Genomic DNA, 26,273 nt, shown 5'->3' with positions numbered 1-26,273 from the left:
ATATATATATATATATATATATATATAATATATATATATATATATATATATATATATATATATATATATATATATATATATATATATATATATATATATAATACTATTATTATATATCATACATATATGTCGTACCTAGTAGCCGAACGCACTTCTCAGCCTACTACGCAAGGCCCGATTTGCCTAATAAGCCAAGTTTTCCTGAATTAATATATTTTCTTTAATTTTTTTCTTATGAAATGGTAAGCTACCCTTTCATTATGTATGAGGTCAATTTTTTTTATTGGAGTTAAAATTAACGTAGATATATGACCGAACCAACCGACCCTACCTAACCTAACCTAACCTATCTTTATAGGTTAGGTTAGGTTAGGTAGGTTAGGTCGTCGAAAAACAATTAGTTCATGAAACTTGGCTTATTATGCAAATCGGGCCTTGCATAGTAGGCTGAGTGCTTTCTGGCTACTAGGTACGACATATATATATATATATATATATATATATATATATATATATATATATATATATATATATATATATATATATATATATATATATATATATATATATATATATATATATATGCGGAAAATCCACAGAGAAATATGAAATGAGGTGAACGTTTCGGCTTTGTTAAAGCCTTTGTCAACACCAGACTGACTAAGGAGAAGGGAGAAGGGGGAAGATATATAGGCCGACACCTGACCACCCCATCCCAAGGGTTGGTCAGGTGTAATTAACCAAAAACAGGTATAGCTTAGCTTAGAATGGTCAAAGAGGATTAAGCGGTCAGAGAATAAGGATGAAAGATTAAAGAAAAGCCTCATGAACACACAATATATGAATATACAATTTTAATGAGACGTTGTAAGCCTCTCTATCTTTAAGCCTCTTTAAAATTGTATATTCATATATTGTGTGTTCATGAGGCTTTTCTTTAATCTTTCATCCTTATTCTCTGACCGCTTAATCCTCTTTGACCATTCTAAGCTAAGCTATACCTGTTTTTGGTTAATTACACCTGACCAACCCTTGGGATGGGGTGTTCAGGTGTCGGCCTATATATCTTCCCCCCTTCTCCCTTCTCCTTAGTCAGTCTGGTGTTGACAAAGGCTTTAACAAAGCCGAAACGTTCACCTCATTTCATATTTCTCTGTGGATTTTCCGCATAAAATGATCAGTGTTTTGTGATCGTCAATTGCATATATATATATATATATATATATATATATATATATATATATATATATATATATATATATATATATATATATATATATATATATATATATATATATATATATATATATATATATATATATTTATTTATTTTTAAATCTGTCATATTTGTAAATTAAATAATAAATATTTAATTATTAAATTTAATTTAATTTGTTTTATTAATATAATTATTTAATAATTTAAAAAAATAATAATTTATTAAAAAACATTAATTTGATTACTTATTAAATAAAATTAAATAATAAATAATAAATTAAATATTGATATATACTTGTGTGTCCAGGAGGCCATCTGTGTCCCTCAGATGGTCTCCCTTATCACAGTTTGTGTCTATGGATGTGTGTGAGTGTGTATATCCCTGTGAGTGTCCGGTGAGTGTGAGTGCCCCCGTGAGTGTCCGGGTGCGTGTGTGTCCGGTTATACCTGTGGGTCCAGGAGGCCATGTGTCCCCTCAGATGATCTCCCTTATCACAGTCTATGGGTGTGTGTGAGTGTGAGTGCCCCTGTAAGTGTTCGGGTGATGGTGTGTGTGTGTGTGTGTGTGAGTCCGGGTTTATGTGAGGTTTGGTTCCAGGGAAACATCCTTCCCCCCCCCCCCTTCCCATATCTCCTCCCTTATTCCCACCGTGGGTTCGAATCCCAGGTGATTAGACCTGCTCTAGGTCCATGGATCCAAGGTATCCATCCGTGGGCCCAACGGATTTTACCCCTTCCCCACTTTCCAAGGGCCAGGCCAATTCCAGCTATCCAGGGAACCTGTCGAAACAGAGGCAGCTACAGGAGGGGACACACAAATATTTGTGCCCTGCAGTTACACACCCGTTCCGACAGACTCGATCGCAATCTATCCAGATGAGAACACGTTCTCTTCCGACTAGACCACGCTGGAGTCGCTGTATGTCTCAAATTTGGTTCCTTTATTTATAGTTAGTATTTTTGGTGAATTAATTGATTTGTTTTAATTTTTTATTGACTTAGGTAGAACGATTTGGGGGGTTAGGGGGGGGGGTTTGTGTGTGTAATGGATTGTCGAGATCGTGGTTGGTTAGTATTTATCTAGTTGTGTTCACCTAGTTGTGCTTGCGAGGGTTGAGCTCTACTCTTTCGGCCCGCCTCTCAACTGCCAATCAATCAATTATTACTAACTAATAAAAAACATTCCACACACACACCCAGGAAGCAGCCCGTAACAGCTGTCTAACGCCCAGGTACATATTTACTGCTAGGTAACAGGGGCATCAGAATGATAGAAACTCTGCTGATTTCCGTTTGTTCCACACGGGGGATCGAATGAGCTACGATTACGAGTCGAGAGCGACGTCCACTCAGCTATAAAGCCCCCTAGTTTGTGAATTGGTGCAAAAGATAATTTGGGAGAGGTTAAGGGAAAGGAATGATGTTTGGTGGCTTTGAAAGCTTTGGATGGGAGGGGGTTGCCAGTTATGAATTAAAATTGTTAATTATTTAAGATAGGATATATATGCAAAAGACGTTGCGAGATATAATAAAAAAAGTGTTTCTGACTGAGGTTAGGTACTGTGTGATTAACTTGTATGTTAGGAAAAAGAATACTTATTAGAAACTTAGATGATCTTTTGAAATGTTTCTTAGCAAATAGTTGCAAATTATTGTGTGAAAAGCATATGGTTCCTCTACCCTACACAAACACACGTGAGCACAATTAGTCCACAGGATTCAGAGAGAGTGAGAGTGAACAGCGAAATAGTAACAAAAAATGTGACAATGAGGGGAAACTATGTCATTCAAACGTTAACCATATAAATTACAGTAACACTAACCGAGCGTCCACATACATCTTCCAATCAATTTACATAATAAACATTCACTAATATATTCCTTTAAAATGGACACACGCAGATAGTTGCAGTACACATGTCAGTTCAATTACTGGTACACATAAACACTCATAGCTGGACGTGTCTGTCCATCTTGACAATAGTAGACATGTAACAAAAAATGTGACAATAATGGGAAACTATGTCATTCAAACGTATAAATGTTAACCATATAAATTACAGTAACACTAATCGCGCGCACACGTACTTATGTCAATCAATTTACATAAATACACATTCACTAATGTGTACCTTTAAAATGGACACATACAGATAATTACCGTACACATGTCAGTTCAATTACAGGTACACATACACACACATAGCTTCACGTGTCTGTCGGTCTTGACAATAGTACACATGGATACGCACACAAAACAGTCCATTATCAATTAATGTGTTTGTGTGTGTGTATTTATTTTCTCCTTGTATTTACTATATGTATCTGCAGAATCGAGTTATTAGCTCTTGGACCCCGCCTATCAAATATATGTATTTTTCCTTTTTTATATCTACTACATCTATTTCTCTCTAACACACACACACACACACACACACACACACACACACACACACACACACACACACACAAACATGCCAAAACTAGAAGACAGAAGAAAAAGAGGTGATATGATCACTACATACAAAATAGTAACAGGAATTGATAAAATCGACAGGGAAGATTTCCTGAGACCTGGCACTTCAAGAACAAGAGGTCATAGATTTAAACTAGCTAAACACAGATGCCGAAGAAATATAAGAAAATTCACCTTCGCAAATAGAGTGGTAGACGGTTGGAACAAGTTAAGTGAGAAGGTGGTGGAGGCCAAGACCGTCAGTAGTTTCAAAGCGTTATATGACAAAGAGTGCTGGGAAGACGGGACACCACGAGCGTAGCTCTCATCCTGTAACTACACTTAGGTAATTACACACACACACACAGACTGGAGGCCTACCGTCTAAACGGAGAGAGTTCGTTGGTTATAATCCTAATGGTCCCATATCGAATCTCAGTTGATGCAATAGCAAATCGACAGATATTCTTTAACCTGATTCGCCTGTTCACCGGCTCCCCTCCGACCGGGGAGCCAATCGGCAGAGCGGACAGCACACTGGACACTGGACTTGTGATCCTGTGGTCCCGGGTTCGATTCCGTGCGCCGCCGAGAAACAATGGGCAGAGTTTCTTTCACCCTGTGCCCCTGTTACCTTGCAGTAAAACAGGTACCTGGGTGTTAGTTAGCTGTCACGGGCTGCTTCCTGGGGGTGGAGGCCTGGTCGAGGACCGGACCGCGGGGACACTAAAGCCCCGAAATCATCTCAAGAAGAACCTCAAGAGATAAGCACAAATGAATCCATCAATGGATCCATCTACCTATCTACTTATATCTGTCAATCCATCAATCTATCTTCCCATAAACCAACCATTTATCATTATATACATTTATATTCCATTTATCCGTCCATCAACTCTTCTGTCTATCCATCTATCTACTCATATGTCTTTCCATCCATCAGATAGACGGATGCATCTATGCATCCCTCTATCCGTCAATGTATATATTTAGCAATCAATGTAAACATCCATCTATCTACTTATATAAATTTTCCTTTAATCCCTGTTTCACCTGCACCACTCCCCCCTGTTTCTCCCTCTGCATCCCTATTTCACCTGCACCACTCCCCTGTTCCCCCATCCCCATCCCTGTTTCACCTGCACCACTCCCCCTGTTCCCCCATCCCAATCCCTGTTTCACCTGCACCACTCCCCTCTGTTCCCCCATCCCATCCCTGTTTCACCTGCACCACTCCCCTGTTCCCCATCCCTGTTTCACCTGCACCACTCCCTCTGTTTCTCCTCTTCATCCCTGTTTCACCTGCACCACTCCCCCCTGTTTCTCCCTCTTCATCCCTGTTTCATCTGCACCACTCCCCCTGTTCCCCCATACCCATCCCTGTTTCACCTGTACAGCACCCCCTGTTCCCCCCCTCTTCCTCCCTGTTTCACCTGCACCACTCCCCCTGTTCCCTCTTCATTCCACCTCTAAATCCCGTATCCTCCCCCCCCCCACTACAACCTTTGCACCTCTTCCTTTAACTTAAATCAGGACCAATAACTTCTTTATGTGTTTAATTTAGGTTTTTTCTAAGTACGAAAAAGTCTTCAGCCATCTCAAGCATTATTTTACAATTAACTTTAATTAAATTGGTAGGGGGGGGGAGTGATAAGAATAATTAATAATTATTCCTAAATCCTTTAGCTAAAGTCAACACTGACCAACCTATGCCCGTTCCCTACCCCAGACCATTCCCTCTACAAATACATTAATTTAGTAATAATAAGCCTTAATAATATATAATAAATAAATTTTAAAATAAATCTGTGTATGGCTGCAGCCTCCAGCATGTGGCCTCATTACATAGACAGACATTCTCTTTATATATATATATATATTATATATATATATATATATATATATATATATATTATATATATATATATATATATATATATATATATATATTATATTATATATATATATATATGACAATGTCAGACCACAGAGGAAAATGAATCAGGAATTTCCTTAAGTACTTTCGTATATTAAATACATCTTCAGAAGGAAGCTGTATTTGATTCCTTCTGAAGATGTATTTAATATACGAAAGTACTTAAGGAAATTCCTGTTTCATTTTCCTCCGTGGTCTCACATTGTCACATTCTTAATCACGTGTTTATTTTTGTGATATACATATATATATATATATATATATATATATATATATATTATATATATATATATATATATATATATATATATATATATATATATATATATATATATATATATATATATATAGATATATATATATATATATATATATATATATATATATATCAATTTACATAAATAAATATTCACTAATATATTCCTTTAAAATTGACACAAGCGGATTAAGGCGTCCTGTACATTCCAGTTGCATTGCTCCTGGCAGTATGGTTCGAGTCACTTCTGGCATGTGAGTTTTCAGTTGCATATAGTCCTGGGGACCATTAAGGCTTGTTCGCATGCATATATATATATATATATATATTATATATATATAATATATATATATATATATAATTATATATATATATAATATATATATATATACATATATGTCGTACCTAGTAGCCAGAACGCACTTCTCAGCCTACTACGCAAGGCCCGATTTGCCTAATAAGCCAAGTTTTCCTGAATTAATATATTTTCTTTAATTTTTTTCTTATGAAATGATAAAGCTACCCATTTCATTATGTATGAGGTCAATTTTTTTTATTGGAGTTAAAATTAACGTAGATATATGACCGAACCAAACCGACCCTACCTAACCTAACCTAACCTATCTTTATAGGTTAGGTTAGGTTAGGTAGGTTAGGTCGTCGAAAAACAATTAGTTCATGAAAACTTGGCTTATTATGCAAATCGGGCCTTGCATAGTAGGCTCAGAAGTGCTTTCTGGCTACTAGGTACGACATATATATATATTATATATATATATATATATATATTATATATATATATATATATATATATATATATATATATATATATATGCGGAAAATCCACAGAGAAATATGAAATGAGGTGAACGTTTCGGCTTTGTTAAAGCCTTTGTCAACACCAGACTGACTAAGGAGAAGGGAGAAGGGGGAAGATATATAGGCCGACACCTGACCACCCCATCCCAAGGGTTGGTCAGGTGTAATTAACCAAAAACAGGTATAGCTTAGCTTAGAATGGTCAAAGAGGATTAAGCGGTCAGAGAATAAGGATGAAAGATTAAAGAAAAGCCTCATGAACACACAATATATGAATATACAATTTTAATGAGACGTTGTAAGCCTCTCTATCTTTAAGCCTCTTTAAAATTGTATATTCATATATTGTGTGTTCATGAGGCTTTTCTTTAATCTTTCATCCTTATTCTCTGACCGCTTAATCCTCTTTGACCATTCTAAGCTAAGCTATACCTGTTTTTGGTTAATTACACCTGACCAACCCTTGGGATGGGGTGTTCAGGTGTCGGCCTATATATCTTCCCCCCTTCTCCCTTCTCCTTAGTCAGTCTGGTGTTGACAAAGGCTTTAACAAAGCCGAAACGTTCACCTCATTTCATATTTCTCTGTGGATTTTCCGCATAAAATGATCAGTGTTTTGTGATCGTCAATTGCATATATATATATATATATATATATATATATATATATATATATATTATATATATATATATATATATATATATATATATATATATATATATATATATATATATATATATATTTAAATCTGTCATATTTGTAATTATAATAATATTTAATTATTAAATTTAATTTAATTTGTTTTATTAATATAATTAATAATTAATTTGATTTTTTTTTAAATCTGTCATATTTGTAAATTAAATAATAAATATTTAATTATTAAATTTAATTTAATTTGTTTTATTAATATAATTATTTAATAATTTAAAAAAATAATAATTTATTAAAAAACATTAATTTGATTACTTATTAAATAAAATTAAATAATAAATAATAAATTAAATATTGATATATACTTGTGTGTCCAGGAGGCCATCTGTGTCCCCTCAGATGGTCTCCCTTATCACAGTTTGTGTCTATGGATGTGTGTGAGTGTGTATATCCCTGTGAGTGTCCGGGTGAGTGTGAGTGCCCCCGTGAGTGTCCGGGTGCGTGTGTGTCCGGTTATACCTGTGGGTCCAGGAGGCCATCTGTGTCCCCTCAGATGATCTCCCTTATCACAGTCTATGGGTGTGTGTGAGTGTGAGTGCCCCTGTAAGTGTTCGGGTGATGGTGTGTGTGTGTGTGTGTGTGAGTGTCCGGGTTTATGTGAGGTTTGGTTCCAGGGAAACATCCTTCCCCCCCCCCCCTTCCCATATCTCCTCCCTTATTCCCACCGTGGGTTCGAATCCCAGGTGATTAGACCTGCTCTAGGTCCATGGATCCAAGGTATCCATCCGTGGGCCCAACGGATTTTACCCCTTCCCCACTTTCCAAGGGCCAGGCCAATTCCAGCTATCCAGGGAACCTGTCGAAACAGAGGCAGCTACAGGAGGGGACACACAAATATTTGTGCCCTGCAGTTACACACCCGTTCCGACAGACTCGATCGCAATCTATCCAGATGAGAACACGTTCTCTTCCGACTAGACCACGCTGGAGTCGCTGTATGTCTCAAATTTGGTTCCTTTATTTATAGTTAGTATTTTTGGTGAATTAATTGATTTGTTTTAATTTTTTATTGACTTAGGTAGAACGATTTGGGGGGTTAGGGGGGGGGGGTTTGTGTGTGTAATGGATTGTCGAGATCGTGGTTGGTTAGTATTTATCTAGTTGTGTTCACCTAGTTTTGCTTGCGAGGGTTGAGCTCTACTCTTTCGGCCCGCCTCTCAACTGCCAATCAATCAATTATTACTAACTAATAAAAAACATTCCACACACACACCCAGGAAGCAGCCCGTAACAGCTGTCTAACGCCCAGGTACATATTTACTGCTAGGTAACAGGGGCATCAGAATGATAGAAACTCTGCTGATTTCCGTTTGTTCCACCACCGGGGGATCGAATGAGCTACGATTACGAGTCGAGAGCGACGTCCACTCAGCTATAAAGCCCCCTAGTTTGTGAATTGGTGCAAAAGATAATTTGGGAGAGGTTAAGGGAAAGGAATGATGTTTGGTGGCTTTGAAAGCTTTGGATGGGAGGGGGGTTGCCAGTTATGAATTAAAATTGTTAATTATTTAAGATAGGATATATATGCAAAAGACGTTGCGAGATATAATAAAAAAAGTGTTTCTGACTGAGGTTAGGTACTGTGTGATTAACTTGTATGTTAGGAAAAAGAATACTTATTAGAAACTTAGATGATCTTTTGAAATGTTTCTTAGCAAATAGTTGCAAATTATTGTGTGAAAAGCATATGGTTCCTCTACCCTACACAAACACACTGAGCACAATTAGTCCACAGGATTCAGAGAGAGTGAGAGTGAACAGCGAAATAGTAACAAAAAATGTGACAATGAGGGGAAACTATGTCATTCAAACGTTAACCATATAAATTACAGTAACACTAACCGAGCGTCCACATACATCTTCCAATCAATTTACATAAATAAACATTCACTAATATATTCCTTTAAAATGGACACACGCAGATAGTTGCAGTACACATGTCAGTTCAATTACTGGTACACATAAACACTCATAGCTGGACGTGTCTGTCCATCTTGACAATAGTAGACATGTAACAAAAAATGTGACAATAATGGGAAACTATGTCATTCAAACGTATAAATGTTAACCATATAAATTACAGTAACACTAATCGCGCGCACACGTACTTATGTCAATCAATTTACATAAATACACATTCACTAATGTGTACCTTTAAAATGGACACATACAGATAATTACCGTACACATGTCAGTTCAATTACAGGTACACATACACACACATAGCTTCACGTGTCTGTCGGTCTTGACAATAGTACACATGGATACGCACACAAAACAGTCCATTATCAATTAATGTGTTTGTGTGTGTGTATTTATTTTCTCCTTGTATTTACTATATGTATCTGCAGAATCGAGTTATTAGCTCTTGGACCCCGCCTATCAAATATATGTATTTTTCCTTTTTTATATCTACTACATCTATTTCTCTCTAACACACACACACACACACACACACACACACACACACACACACACACACACACACACACACAAACATGCCAAAACTAGAAGACAGAAGAAAAAGAGGTGATATGATCACTACATACAAAATAGTAACAGGAATTGATAAAATCGACAGGGAAGATTTCCTGAGACCTGGCACTTCAAGAACAAGAGGTCATAGATTTAAACTAGCTAAACACAGATGCCGAAGAAATATAAGAAAATTCACCTTCGCAAATAGAGTGGTAGACGGTTGGAACAAGTAAGTGAGAAGGTGGTGGAGGCCAAGACCGTCAGTAGTTCAAAGCGTTATATGACAAGAGTGCTGGGAAGACGGACACACGAGCGTAGCTCTCATCCTGTAACTACACTTAGGTAATTACACACACACACACACAGACTGGAGGCCTACCGTCTAAACGGAGAGAGTTCGTTGGTTATAATCCTAATGGTCCCATATCGAATCTCAGTTGATGCAATAGCAAATCGACAGATATATTTTAACCTGATTCGCCTGTTCACCGGCTCCCCTCCGACCGGGGAGCCAATCGGCAGAGCGGACAGCACACTGGACACTGGACTTGTGATCCTGTGGTCCCGGTTCGATTCCGTGCGCCGCCGAGAAACAATGGGCAGAGTTTCTTTCACCCTGTGCCCCTGTTACCTTGCAGTAAAACAGGTACCTGGGTGTTAGTTAGCTGTCACGGGCTGCTTCCTGGGGGTGGAGGCCTGGTCGAGACCGGACCGCGGGACACTAAAGCCCCGAAATCATCTCAAGAAGAACCTCAAGAGATAAGCACAAATGAATCCATCAATGGATCCATCTACCTATCTACTTATATCTGTCAATCCATCAATCTATCTTCCCATAAACCAACCATTTATCATTATATACATTTATATTCCATTTATCCGTCCATCAACTCTTCTGTCTATCCATCTATCTACTCATATGTCTTTCCATCCATCAGATAGACGGATGCATCTATGCATCCCTCTATCCGTCAATGTATATATTTAGCAATCAATGTAAACATCCATCTACTACTTATATAAATTTTCCTTTAATCCCTGTTTCACCTGCACCACTCCCCCCTGTTTCTCCCTCTGCATCCCTATTTCACCTGCACCACTCCCCCTGTTCCCCATCCCCATCCCTGTTTCACCTGCACCACTCCCCCTGTTCCCCCATCCCAATCCCTGTTTCACCTGCACCACTCCCCTGTTCCCCCATCCCCATCCCTGTTTCACCTGCACCACTCCCCCTGTTCCCCATCCCTGTTTCACCTGCACCACTCCCTCTGTTTCTCCCTCTTCATCCCTGTTTCACCTGCACCACTCCCCCTGTTTCTCCCTCTTCATCCCTGTTTCATCTGCACCACTCCCCCTGTTCCCCCATACCCATCCCTGTTTCACCTGTACAGCACCCCCTGTTCCCCCCCTCTTCCTCCCTGTTTCACCTGCACCACTCCCCCTGTTCCCTCTCTTCATTCCACCTCTAAATCCCGTATCCTCCCCCCCCCACACAACCTTTGCACCTCTTCCTTTAACTTAAATCAGGACCAATAACTTCTTTATGTGTTTAATTTAGGTTTTTTCTAAGTACGAAAAAGTCTTCAGCCATCTCAAGCATTATTTTACAATTAACTTTAATTAAATTGGTAGGGGGGGGAGTGATAAGAATAATTAATAATTATTCCTAAATCCTTTAGCTAAAGTCAACACTGACCAACCTATGCCCGTTCCCTACCCCAGACCATTCCCTCTACAAATACATTAATTTAGTAATAATAAGCCTTAATAATATATTAATAAATAAATTTTAAAATAAATCTGTGTATGGCTGCAGCCTCCAGCATGTGGCCTCATTACATAGACAGACATTTCTCTTATATATATATATATATATATATATATATATATTATATATATATATATATATATATATATATATATATATATATATATATATGACAATGTCAGACCACAGAGGAAAATGAATCAGGAATTTCCTTAAGTACTTTCGTATATTAAATACATCTTCAGAAGGAAGCTGTATTTGATTCCTTCTGAAGATGTATTTAATATACGAAAGTACTTAAGGAAATTCCTGTTTCATTTTCCTCCGTGGTCTCACATTGTCACATTCTTAATCACGTGTTTATTTTTGTGATATATATATATATATATATATATATATATATAATATATATATATATATATATAAATATATATATATATATATATATATATATATATATATATATATATATATATATATATCAATTTACATAAATAAATATTCACTAATATATTCCTTTAAAATTGACACAAGCGGATTAAGGCGTCCTGTACATTCCAGTTGCATTGCTCCTGGCAGTATGGGTTCGAGTCACTTCTGGCATGTGAGTTTTCAGTTGCATATAGTCCTGGGGACCATTAAGGCTTGTTCGCATGCTATATATATATATATATATATATATATATATATATATATATATATATATATATATATATATATATATAATATATATATATATATATATATATATATATATATACATATATGTCGTACCTAGTAGCCAGAACGCACTTCTCAGCCTACTACGCAAGGCCCGATTTGCCTAATAAGCCAAGTTTTCCTGAATTAATATATTTTCTTTAATTTTTTTCTTATGAAATGTAAAGCTACCCATTTCATTATGTATGAGGTCAATTTTTTTTATTGGAGTTAAAATTAACGTAGATATATGACCGAACCAAACCGACCCTACCTAACCTAACCTAACCTATCTTTATAGGTTAGGTTAGGTTAGGTAGGTTAGGTCGTCGAAAAACAATTAGTTCATGAAAACTTGGCTTATTATGCAAATCGGGCCTTGCATAGTAGGCTCAGAAGTGCTTTCTGGCTACTAGGTACGACATATATATATATATATATATATATATATATAATTAATATATATATATATATATATATATATATATATATATATATATATATATATATGCGGAAAATCCACAGAGAAATATGAAATGAGGTGAACGTTTCGGCTTTGTTAAAGCCTTTGTCAACACCAGACTGACTAAGGAGAAGGGAGAAGGGGGAAGATATATAGGCCGACACCTGACCACCCCATCCCAAGGGTTGGTCAGGTGTAATTAACCAAAAACAGGTATAGCTTAGCTTAGAATGGTCAAAGAGGATTAAGCGGTCAGAGAATAAGGATGAAAGATTAAAGAAAAGCCTCATGAACACACAATATATGAATATACAATTTAATGAGACGTTGTAAGCTCTCTATCTTTAAGCCTCTTTAAAATTGTATATTCATATATTGTGTGTTCATGAGGCTTTTCTTTAATCTTTCATCCTTATTCTCTGACCGCTTAATCCTCTTTGACCATTCTAAGCTAAGCTATACCTGTTTTTGGTTAATTACACCTGACCAACCCTTGGGATGGGGTGTTCAGGTGTCGGCCTATATATCTTCCCCCCTTCTCCCTTCTCCTTAGTCAGTCTGGTGTTGACAAAGGCTTTAACAAAGCCGAAACGTTCACCTCATTTCATATTTCTCTGTGGATTTTCCGCATAAAATGATCAGTTTTGTGATCGTCAATTGCATATATATATATATATATATATATATATATATATATATATATATATATTATATATATATATATATATATATATATATATATATATATATATATATATAATATATATATATATATATATTTTAAATCTGTCATATTTGTAAATTAAATAATAAATATTTAATTATTAAATTTAATTTAATTTGTTTTATTAATAATTAATAATTAATTGTTTTTTTAAATCTGTCATATTTGTAAATTAAATAATAAATATTTAATTATTAAATTTAATTTAATTTGTTTTATTAATATAATTATTTAATAATTTAAAAAAATAATAATTTATTAAAAAACATTAATTTGATTACTTATTAAATAAAATTAAATAATAAATAATAAATTAAATATTGATATATACTTGTGTGTCCAGGAGGCCATCTGTGTCCCCTCAGATGGTCTCCCTTATCACAGTTTGTGTCTATGGATGTGTGTGAGTGTGTATATCCCTGTGAGTGTCCGGGTGAGTGTGAGTGCCCCCGTGAGTGTCGGGTGCGTGTGTGTCCGGTTATACCTGTGGGTCCAGGAGGCCATCTGTGTCCCCTCAGATGATCTCCTTATCACAGTCTATGGGTGTGTGTGAGTGTGAGTGCCCCTGTAAGTGTTCGGGTGATGGTGGTGTGTGTGTGTGTGTGTGAGTGTCCGGGTTTATGTGAGGTTTGGTTCCAGGGAAACATCCTTCCCCCCCCCCCCCTTCCCATATCTCCTCCCTTATTCCCACCGTGGGTTCGAATCCCAGGTGATTAGACCTGCTCTAGGTCCATGGATCCAAGGTATCCATCCGTGGGCCCAACGGATTTTACCCCTTCCCCACTTTCCAAGGGCCAGGCCAATTCCAGCTATCCAGGGAACCTGTCGAAACAGAGGCAGCTACAGGAGGGGACACACAAATATTTGTGCCCTGCAGTTACACACCCGTTCCGACAGACTCGATCGCAATCTATCCAGATGAGAACACGTTCTCTTCCGACTAGACCACGCTGGAGTCGCTGTATGTCTCAAATTTGGTTCCTTTATTTATAGTTAGTATTTTTGGTGAATTAATTGATTTGTTTTAATTTTTTATTGACTTAGGTAGAACGATTTGGGGGTTAGGGGGGGGGGGTTTGTGTGTGTAATGGATTGTCGAGATCGTGGTTGGTTAGTATTTATCTAGTTGTGTTCACCTAGTTTTGCTTGCGAGGGTTGAGCTCTACTCTTTCGGCCCGCCTCTCAACTGCCAATCAATCAATTATTACTAACTAATAAAAAACATTCCACACACACACCCAGGAAGCAGCCCGTAACAGCTGTCTAACGCCCAGGTACATATTTACTGCTAGGTAACAGGGGCATCAGAATGATAGAAACTCTGCTGATTTCCGTTTGTTCCACCACCGGGGGATCGAATGAGCTACGATTACGAGTCGAGAGCGACGTCCACTCAGCTATAAAGCCCCCTAGTTTGTGAATTGGTGCAAAAGATAATTTGGGAGAGGTTAAGGGAAAGGAATGATGTTTGGTGGCTTTGAAAGCTTTGGATGGGAGGGGGGTTGCCAGTTATGAATTAAAATTGTTAATTATTTAAGATAGGATATATATGCAAAAGACGTTGCGAGATATAAAAAAAGTGTTTCTGACTGAGGTTAGGTACTGTGTGATTAACTTGTATGTTAGGAAAAAGAATACTTATTAGAAACTTAGATGATCTTTTGAAATGTTTCTTAGCAAATAGTTGCAAATTATTGTGTGAAAAGCATATGGTTCCTCTACCCTACAAAACACACGTGAGCACAATTAGTCCACAGGATTCAGAGAGAGTGAGAGTGAACAGCGAAATAGTAACAAAAAATGTGACAATGAGGGGAAACTATGTCATTCAAACGTTAACCATATAAATTACAGTAACACTAACCGAGCGTCCACATACATCTTCCAATCAATTTACATAAATAAACATTCACTAATATATTCCTTTAAAATGGACACACGCAGATAGTTGCAGTACACATGTCAGTTCAATTACTGGTACACATAAACACTCATAGCTGGACGTGTCTGTCCATCTTGACAATAGTAGACATGTAACAAAAAATGTGACAATAATGGGAAACTATGTCATTCAAACGTAAATGTTAACCATATAAATTACAGTAACACTAATCGCGCGCACACGTACTTATGTCAATCAATTTACATAAATACACATTCACTAATGTGTACCTTTAAAATGGACACATACAGATAATTACCGTACACATGTCAGTTCAATTACAGGTACACATACACACACATAGCTTCACGTGTCTGTCGGTCTTGACAATAGTACACATGGATACGCACACAAAACAGTCCATTATCAATTAATGTGTTTGGTGTGTGTATTTATTTTCTCCTTGTATTTACTATATGTATCTGCAGAATCGAGTTATTAGCTCTTGGACCCGCCTATCAAATATATGTATTTTTCCTTTTTTTATATCTACTACATCTATTTCTCTCTAACACACACACACACACACCACACACACACACACACACACACACACACACACACACACACACACAAAACATGCCAAAACTAGAAGACAGAAGAAAAAGAGGTGATATGATCACTACATACAAAATAGTAACAGGAAATAAAATCGACAGGGAAGATTTCCTGAGACCTGGCACTTCAAGAACAAGAGGTCATAGATTTAAACTAGCTAAACACAGATGCCGAAGAAATATAAGAAAATTCACCTTCGCAAATAGAGTGGTAGACGGTTGGAACAAGTTAAGTGAGAAGGTGGTGGAGGCCAAGACCGTCAGTAGTTTCAAAGCGTTATATGACAAAGAGTGCTGGGAAGACGGGACACCACGAGCGTAGCTCTCATCCTGTAACTACACTTAGGTAATTACACACACACACACACAGACTGGAGGCCTACCGTCTAAACGGAGAGAGTTCGTTGGTTATAATCCTAATGGTCCCATATCGAATCTCAGTTGATGCAATAGCAAATCGACAGATATTCTTTAACCTGATTCGCCTGTTCACCGGCTCCCCTCCGACCGGGGAGCCATCGGCAGAGCGAGACAGCACACTGGACACTGGACTTGTGATCCTGTGGTCCCGGGTTCGATTCCGTGCGCCGCCGAGAAACAATGGGCAGAGTTTCTTTTCACCCTGTGCCCTGTTACCTTGCAGTAAAACAGGTACCTGGGTGTTAGTTAGCTGTCACGGGCTGCTTCCTGGGGGTGGAGGCCTGGTCGAGGACCGGACCGCGGGGACACTAAAGCCCCGAAATCATCTCAAGAAGAACCTCAAGAGATAAGCACAAATGAATCCATCAATGGATCCATCTACCTATCTACTTATATCTGTCAATCCATCAATCTATCTTCCCATAAACCAACCATTTATCATTATATACATTTATATTCCATTTATCCGTCCATCAACTCTTCTGTCTATCCATCTATCTACTCATATGTCTTTCCATCCATCAGATAGACGGATGCATCTATGCATCCCTCTATCCGTCAATGTATATATTTAGCAATCAATGTAAACATCCATCTATCTACTTATATAAATTTTCCTTTAATCCCTGTTTCACCTGCACCACTCCCCCCTGTTTCTCCCTCTGCATCCCTATTTCACCTGCACCACTCCCCCTGTTCCCCCATCCCCATCCCTGTTTCACCTGCACCACTCCCCCTGTTCCCCCATCCCAATCCCTGTTTCACCTGCACCACTCCCCCTGTTCCCCATCCCCATCCCTGTTTCACCTGCACCACTCCCCCTGTTCCCCCATCCTGTTTCACCTGCACCACTCCCTCTGTTTCTCCCTCTTCATCCCTGTTTCACCTGCACCACTCCCCCCTGTTTCTCCCTCTTCATCCCTGTTTCATCTGCACCACTCCCCCTGTTCCCCCATACCCATCCCTGTTTCACCTGTACAGCACCCCCTGTTCCCCCCCTCTTCCTCCCTGTTTCACCTGCACCACTCCCCCTGTTCCCTCTCTTCATTCCACCTCTAAATCCCGTATCCTCCCCCCCCCCCACCACAACCTTTGCACCTCTTCCTTTAACTTAAATCAGGACCAATAACTTCTTTATGTGTTTAATTTAGGTTTTTTTTAAGTACGAAAAAGTCTTCAGCCATCTCAAGCATTATTTTACAATTAACTTTAATTAAATTGGTAGGGGGGGGGGGGGAGTGATAAGAATAATTAATAATTATTCCTAAATCCTTTAGCTAAAGTCAACACTGACCAACCTATGCCCGTTCCCTACCCCAGACCATTCCCTCTACAAATACATTAATTTAGTAATAATAAGCCTTAATAATATATTAATAAATAAATTTTAAAATAAATCTGTGTATGGCTGCAGCCTCCAGCATGTGGCCTCATTACATAGACAGACATTCTCTTTATATATATATATATATATATATATATATATATATATATATATATATATATATATATATATATATATATATATATATATATATATATATATATAATATATATATATATATATATATATATATATATATATATGACAATGTCAGACCACAGAGGAAAATGAATCAGGAATTTCCTTAAGTACTTTCGTATATTAAATACATCTTCAGAAGGAAGCTGTATTTGATTCCTTCTGAAGATGTATTTAATATACGAAAGTACTTAAGGAAATTCCTGTTTCATTTTCCTCCGTGGTCTCACATTGTCACATTCTTAATCACGTGTTTATTTTTGTGATATACATATATATATATATATATATATATATATATATATATATATATATATATATATATATATATATATATATATATATATATATATATATATATATATATATATATATATATATATATATATATATATATATATATATATATATATATATATATATATATATATCAATTTACATAAATAAATATTCACTAATATATTCCTTTAAAATTGACACAAGCGGATTAAGGCGTCCTGTACATTCCAGTTGCATTGCTCCTGGCAGTATGGGTTCGAGTCACTTCTGGCATGTGAGTTTTCAGTTGCATATAGTCCTGGGGACCATTAAGGCTTGTTCGCATGCATATATATATATATATATATATATATATATATATATATATATATATATATATATATATATATATATATATATATATACATATATGTCGTACCTAGTAGCCAGAACGCACTTCTCAGCCTACTACGCAAGGTCCGATTTGCCTAATAAGCCAAGTTTTCCTGAATTAATATATTTTCTTTAATTTTTTTCTTATGAAATGATAAAGCTACCCATTTCATTATGTATGAGGTCAATTTTTTTTATTGGAGTTAAAATTAACGTAGATATATGACCGAACCAAACCGACCCTACCTAACCTAACCTAACCTATCTTTATAGGTTAGGTTAGGTTAGGTAGGTTAGGTCGTCGAAAAACAATTAGTTCATGAAAAACTTGGCTTATTATGCAAATCGGGCCTTGCATAGTAGGCTCAGAAGTGCTTTCTGGCTACTAGGTACGACATATATATATATATATATATATATATATATATATATATATATATATATATATGCGGAAAATCCACAGAGAAATATGAAACGAGGTGAACGTTTCGGCTTTGTTAAAGCCTTTGTCAACACCAGACTGACTAAGGAGAAGGGAGAAGGGGGGAAGATATATAGGCCGACACCTGACCACCCCATCCCAAGGGTTGGTCAGGTGTAATTAACCAAAAACAGGTATAGCTTAGCTTAGAATGGTCAAAGAGGATTAAGCGGTCAGAGAATAAGGATGAAAGATTAAAGAAAAGCCTCATGAACACACAATATATGAATATACAATTTTAATGAGACGTTGTAAGCCTCTCTATCTTTAAGCCTCTTTAAAAATTGTATATTCATATATTGTGTGTTCATGAGGCTTTTCTTTAATCTTTCATCCTTATTCTCTGACCGCTTAATCCTCTTTGACCATTCTAAGCTAAGCTATACCTGTTTTTGGTTAATTACACCTGACCAACCCTTGGGATGGGGTGTTCAGGTGTCGGCCTATATATCTTCCCCCCTTCTCCCTTCTCCTTAGTCAGTCTGGTGTTGACAAAGGCTTTAACAAAGCCGAAACGTTCACCTCATTTCATATTTCTCTGTGGATTTTCCGCATAAAATGATCAGTGTTTTGTGATCGTCAATTGCATATATATATATATATATATATATATATTTTTTTTTAAATCTGTCATATTTGTAAATTAAATAATAAATATTTAATTATTAAATTTAATTTAATTTGTTTTATTAATATAATTAATAATTAATTTGATTTTTTTTAAATCTGTCATATTTGTAAATTAAATAATAAATATTTAATTATTAAATTTAATTTAATTTGTTTTATTAATATAATTATTTAATAATTTAAAAAAATAATAATTTATTAAAAAACATTAATTTGATTACTTATTAAATAAAATTAAATAATAAATAATAAATTAAATATTGATATATACTTGTGTGTCCAGGAGGCCATCTGTGTCCCCTCAGATGGTCTCCCTTATCACAGTTTGTGTCTATGGATGTGTGTGAGTGTGTATATCCCTGTGAGTGTCCGGGTGAGTGTGAGTGCCCCCGTGAGTGTCCGGGTGCGTGTGTGTCCGGTTATACCTGTGGGTCCAGGAGGCCATCTGTGTCCCCTCAGATGATCTCCCTTATCACAGTCTATGGGTGTGTGTGAGTGTGAGTGCCCCTGTAAGTGTTCGGGTGATGGTGTGTGTGTGTGAGTGTCCGGGTTTATGTGAGGTTTGGTTCCAGGGAAACATCCTTCCCCCCCCCCCTTCCCATATCTCCTCCCTTATTCCCACCGTGGGTTCGAATCCCAGGTGATTAGACCTGCTCTAGGTCCATGGATCCAAGGTATCCATCCGTGATCCCAACGGATTTTACCCCTTCCCCACTTTCCAAGGGCCAGGCCAATTCCAGCTATCCAGGGAACCTGTCGAAACAGAGGCAGCTACAGGAGGGGACACACAAATATTTGTGCCCTGCAGTTACACACCCGTTCCGACAGACTCGATCGCAATCTATCCAGATGAGAACACGTTCTCTTCCGACTAGACCACGCTGGAGTCGCTATATGTCTCAAATTTGGTTCCTTTATTTATAGTTAGTATTTTTGGTGAATTAATTGATTTGTTTTAATTTTTTATTGACTTAGGTAGAACGATTTGGGGGGTTAGGGGGGGGGGGTTTGTGTGTGTAATGGATTGTCGAGATCGTGGTTGGTTAGTATTTATCTAGTTGTGTTCACCTAGTTTTGCTTGCGAGGGTTGAGCTCTACTCTTTCGGCCCGCCTCTCAACTGCCAATCAATCAATTATTACTAACTAATAAAAAACATTCCACACACACACCCAGGAAGCAGCCCGTAACAGCTGTCTAACGCCCAGGTACATATTTACTGCTAGGTAACAGGGGCATCAGAATGATAGAAACTCTGCTGATTTCCGTTTGTTCCACCACCGGGGGATCGAATGAGCTACGATTACGAGTCGAGAGCGACGTCCACTCAGCTATAAAGCCCCCTAGTTTGTGAATTGGTGCAAAAGATAATTTGGGAGAGGTTAAGGGAAAGGAATGATGTTTGGTGGCTTTGAAAGCTTTGGATGGGAGGGGGGTTGCCAGTTATGAATTAAAATTGTTAATTATTTAAGATAGGATATATATGCAAAAGACGTTGCGAGATATAATAAAAAAAGTGTTTCTGACTGAGGTTAGGTACTGTGTGATTAACTTGTATGTTAGGAAAAAGAATACTTATTAGAAACTTAGATGATCTTTTGAAATGTTTCTTAGCAAATAGTTGCAAATTATTGTGTGAAAAGCATATGGTTCCTCTACCCTACACAAACACACGTGAGCACAATTAGTCCACAGGATTCAGAGAGACTGAGAGTGAACAGCGAAATAGTAACAAAAAATGTGACAATGAGGGGAAACTATGTCATTCAAACGTTAACCATATAAATTACAGTAACACTAACCGAGCGTCCACATACATCTTCCAATCAATTTACATAAATAAACATTCACTAATATATTCCTTTAAAATGGACACACGCAGATAGTTGCAGTACACATGTCAGTTCAATTACTGGTACACATAAACACTCATAGCTGGACGTGTCTGTCCATCTTGACAATAGTAGACATGTAACAAAAAATGTGACAATAATGGGAAACTATGTCATTCAAACGTATAAATGTTAACCATATAAATTACAGTAACACTAATCGCGCGCACACGTACTTATGTCAATCAATTTACATAAATACACATTCACTAATGTGTACCTTTAAAATGGACACATACAGATAATTACCGTACACATGTCAGTTCAATTACAGGTACACATACACACACATAGCTTCACGTGTCTGTCGGTCTTGACAATAGTACACATGGATACGCACACAAAACAGTCCATTATCAATTAATGTGTTTGTGTGTGTGTATTTATTTTCTCCTTGTATTTACTATATGTATCTGCAGAATCGAGTTATTAGCTCTTGGACCCGCCTATCAAATATATGTATTTTTCCTTTTTTTATATCTACTACATCTATTTCTCTCTAACACACACACACACACACACACACACACACACACACACACACACACACACACACACACACACACACACACAAACATGCCAAAACTAGAAGACAGAAGAAAAAGAGGTGATATGATCACTACATACAAAATAGTAACAGGAATTGATAAAATCGACAGGGAAGATTTCCTGAGACCTGGCACTTCAAGAACAAGAGGTCATAGATTTAAACTAGCTAAACACAGATGCCGAAGAAATATAAGAAAATTCACCTTCGCAAATAGAGTGGTAGACGGTTGGAACAAGTTAAGTGAGAAGGTGGTGGAGGCCAAGACCGTCAGTAGTTTCAAAGCGTTATATGACAAAGAGTGCTGGGAAGACGGGACACCACGAGCGTAGCTCTCATCCTGTAACTACACTTAGGTAATTACACACACACACACACAGACTGGAGGCCTACCGTCTAAACGGAGAGAGTTCGTTGGTTATAATCCTAATGGTCCCATATCGAATCTCAGTTGATGCAATAGCAAATCGACAGATATTCTTTAACCTGATTCGCCTGTTCACCGGCTCCCCTCCGACCGGGGAGCCAATCGGCAGAGCGGACAGCACACTGGACACTGGACTTGTGATCCTGTGGTCCCGGGTTCGATTCCGTGCGCCGCCGAGAAACAATGGGCAGAGTTTCTTTCACCCTGTGCCCCTGTTACCTTGCAGTAAAACAGGTACCTGGGTGTTAGTTAGCTGTCACGGGCTGCTTCCTGGGGGTGGAGGCCTGGTCGAGGACCGGACCGCGGGGACACTAAAGCCCCGAAATCATCTCAAGAAGAACCTCAAGAGATAAGCACAAATGAATCCATCAATGGATCCATCTACCTATCTACTTATATCTGTCAATCCATCAATCTATCTTCCCATAAACCAACCATTTATCATTATATACATTTATATTCCATTTATCCGTCCATCAACTCTTCTGTCTATCCATCTATCTACTCATATGTCTTTCCATCCATCAGATAGACGGATGCATCTATGCATCCCTCTATCCGTCAATGTATATATTTAGCAATCAATGTAAACATCCATCTATCTACTTATATAAATTTTCCTTTAATCCCTGTTTCACCTGCACCACTCCCCCCTGTTTCTCCCTCTGCATCCCTATTTCACCTGCACCACTCCCCCTGTTCCCCCATCCCCATCCCTGTTTCACCTGCACCACTCCCCCTGTTCCCCATCCCAATCCCTGTTTCACCTGCACCACTCCCCCTGTTCCCCCATCCCCATCCCTGTTTCACCTGCACCACTCCCCCTGTTCCCCCATCCCTGTTTCACCTGCACCACTCCCTCTGTTTCTCCCTCTTCATCCCTGTTTCACCTGCACCACTCCCCCCTGTTTCTCCCTCTTCATCCCTGTTTCATCTGCACCACTCCCCCTGTTCCCCCATACCCATCCCTGTTTCACCTGTACAGCACCCCCTGTTCCCCCCCTCTTCCTCCCTGTTTCACCTGCACCACTCCCCCTGTTCCCTCTCTTCATTCCACCTCTAAATCCCGTATCCTCCCCCCCCCCACCACAACCTTTGCACCTCTTCCTTTAACTTAAATCAGGACCAATAACTTCTTTATGTGTTTAATTTAGGTTTTTTCTAAGTACGAAAAAGTCTTCAGCCATCTCAAGCATTATTTTACAATTAACTTTAATTAAATTGGTAGGGGGGGGGGAGTGATAAGAATAATTAATAATTATTCCTAAATCCTTTAGCTAAAGTCAACACTGACCAACCTATGCCCGTTCCCTACCCCAGACCATTCCCTCTACAAATACATTAATTTAGTAATAATAAGCCTTAATAATATATTAATAAATAAATTTTAAAATAAATCTGTGTATGGCTGCAGCCTCCAGCATGTGGCCTCATTACATAGACAGACATTCTCTTTATATATATATATATATATATATATATATATATATATATATATATATATATATATATATATATATATATATGACAATGTCAGACCACAGAGGAAAATGAATCAGGAATTTCCTTAAGTACTTTCGTATATTAAATACATCTTCAGAAGGAAGCTGTATTTGATTCCTTCTGAAGATGTATTTAATATACGAAAGTACTTAAGGAAATTCCTGTTTCATTTTCCTCCGTGGTCTCACATTGTCACATTCTTAATCACGTGTTTATTTTTGTGATATACATATATATATATATATATATATATATATATATATATATATATATATATATATATATATATATATATATATATATATATATATATATATATATATATATATATATATATATATATATATATATATATATATATATATATCAATTTACATAAATAAATATTCACTAATATATTCCTTTAAAATTGACACAAGCGGATTAAGGCGTCCTGTACATTCCAGTTGCATTGCTCCTGGCAGTATGGGTTCGAGTCACTTCTGGCATGTGAGTTTTCAGTTGCATATAGTCCTGGGGACCATTAAGGCTTGTTCGCATGCATATATATATATATATATATATATATATATATATATATATATATATATATATATATACATATATGTCGTACCTAGTAGCCAGAACGCACTTCTCAGCCTACTACGCAAGGTCCGATTTGCCTAATAAGCCAAGTTTTCCTGAATTAATATATTTTCTTTAATTTTTTTCTTATGAAATGATAAAGCTACCCATTTCATTATGTATGAGGTCAATTTTTTTTATTGGAGTTAAAATTAACGTAGATATATGACCGAACCAAACCGACCCTACCTAACCTAACCTAACCTATCTTTATAGGTTAGGTTAGGTTAGGTAGGTTAGGTCGTCGAAAAACAATTAGTTCATGAAAACTTGGCTTATTATGCAAATCGGGCCTTGCATAGTAGGCTCAGAAGTGCTTTCTGGCTACTAGGTACGACATATATATATATATATATATATATATATATATATATATATATATATATATATATATATATATATATATATATATATATATATATATATATATATATATATATATATATATATATATATATATATATATATATATATATATATATATATATATGCGGAAAATCCACAGAGAAATATGAAACGAGGTGAACGTTTCGGCTTTGTTAAAGCCTTTGTCAACACCAGACTGACTAAGGAGAAGGGAGAAGGGGGGAAGATATATAGGCCGACACCTGACCACCCCATCCCAAGGGTTGGTCAGGTGTAATTAACCAAAAACAGGTATAGCTTAGCTTAGAATGGTCAAAGAGGATTAAGCGGTCAGAGAATAAGGATGAAAGATTAAAGAAAAGCCTCATGAACACACAATATATGAATATACAATTTTAATGAGACGTTGTAAGCCTCTCTATCTTTAAGCCTCTTTAAAATTGTATATTCATATATTGTGTGTTCATGAGGCTTTTCTTTAATCTTTCATCCTTATTCTCTGACCGCTTAATCCTCTTTGACCATTCTAAGCTAAGCTATACCTGTTTTTGGTTAATTACACCTGACCAACCCTTGGGATGGGGTGTTCAGGTGTCGGCCTATATATCTTCCCCCCTTCTCCCTTCTCCTTAGTCAGTCTGGTGTTGACAAAGGCTTTAACAAAGCCGAAACGTTCACCTCATTTCATATTTCTCTGTGGATTTTCCGCATAAAATGATCAGTGTTTTGTGATCGTCAATTGCATATATATATATATATATATATATATATATATATATATATATATATATATATATATATATATATATATATATATATATATATATTTTAAATCTGTCATATTTGTAAATTAAATAATAAATATTTAATTATTAAATTTAATTTAATTTGTTTTATTAATATAATTAATAATTAATTTGATTTTTTTTTAAATCTGTCATATTTGTAAATTAAATAATAAATATTTAATTATTAAATTTAATTTAATTTGTTTTATTAATATAATTATTTAATAATTTAAAAAAATAATAATTTATTAAAAAACATTAATTTGATTACTTATTAAATAAAATTAAATAATAAATAATAAATTAAATATTGATATATACTTGTGTGTCCAGGTGGCCATCTGTGTCCCCTCAGATGGTCTCCCTTATCACAGTTTGTGTCTATGGATGTGTGT

This window comes from Procambarus clarkii, chromosome 73 (assembly GCF_040958095.1).
Source record: "Procambarus clarkii isolate CNS0578487 chromosome 73, FALCON_Pclarkii_2.0, whole genome shotgun sequence".
Taxonomy (NCBI): Eukaryota; Metazoa; Arthropoda; class Malacostraca; order Decapoda; family Cambaridae; genus Procambarus; species Procambarus clarkii.
Note: the sequence above shows the minus strand (reverse complement) of the source record.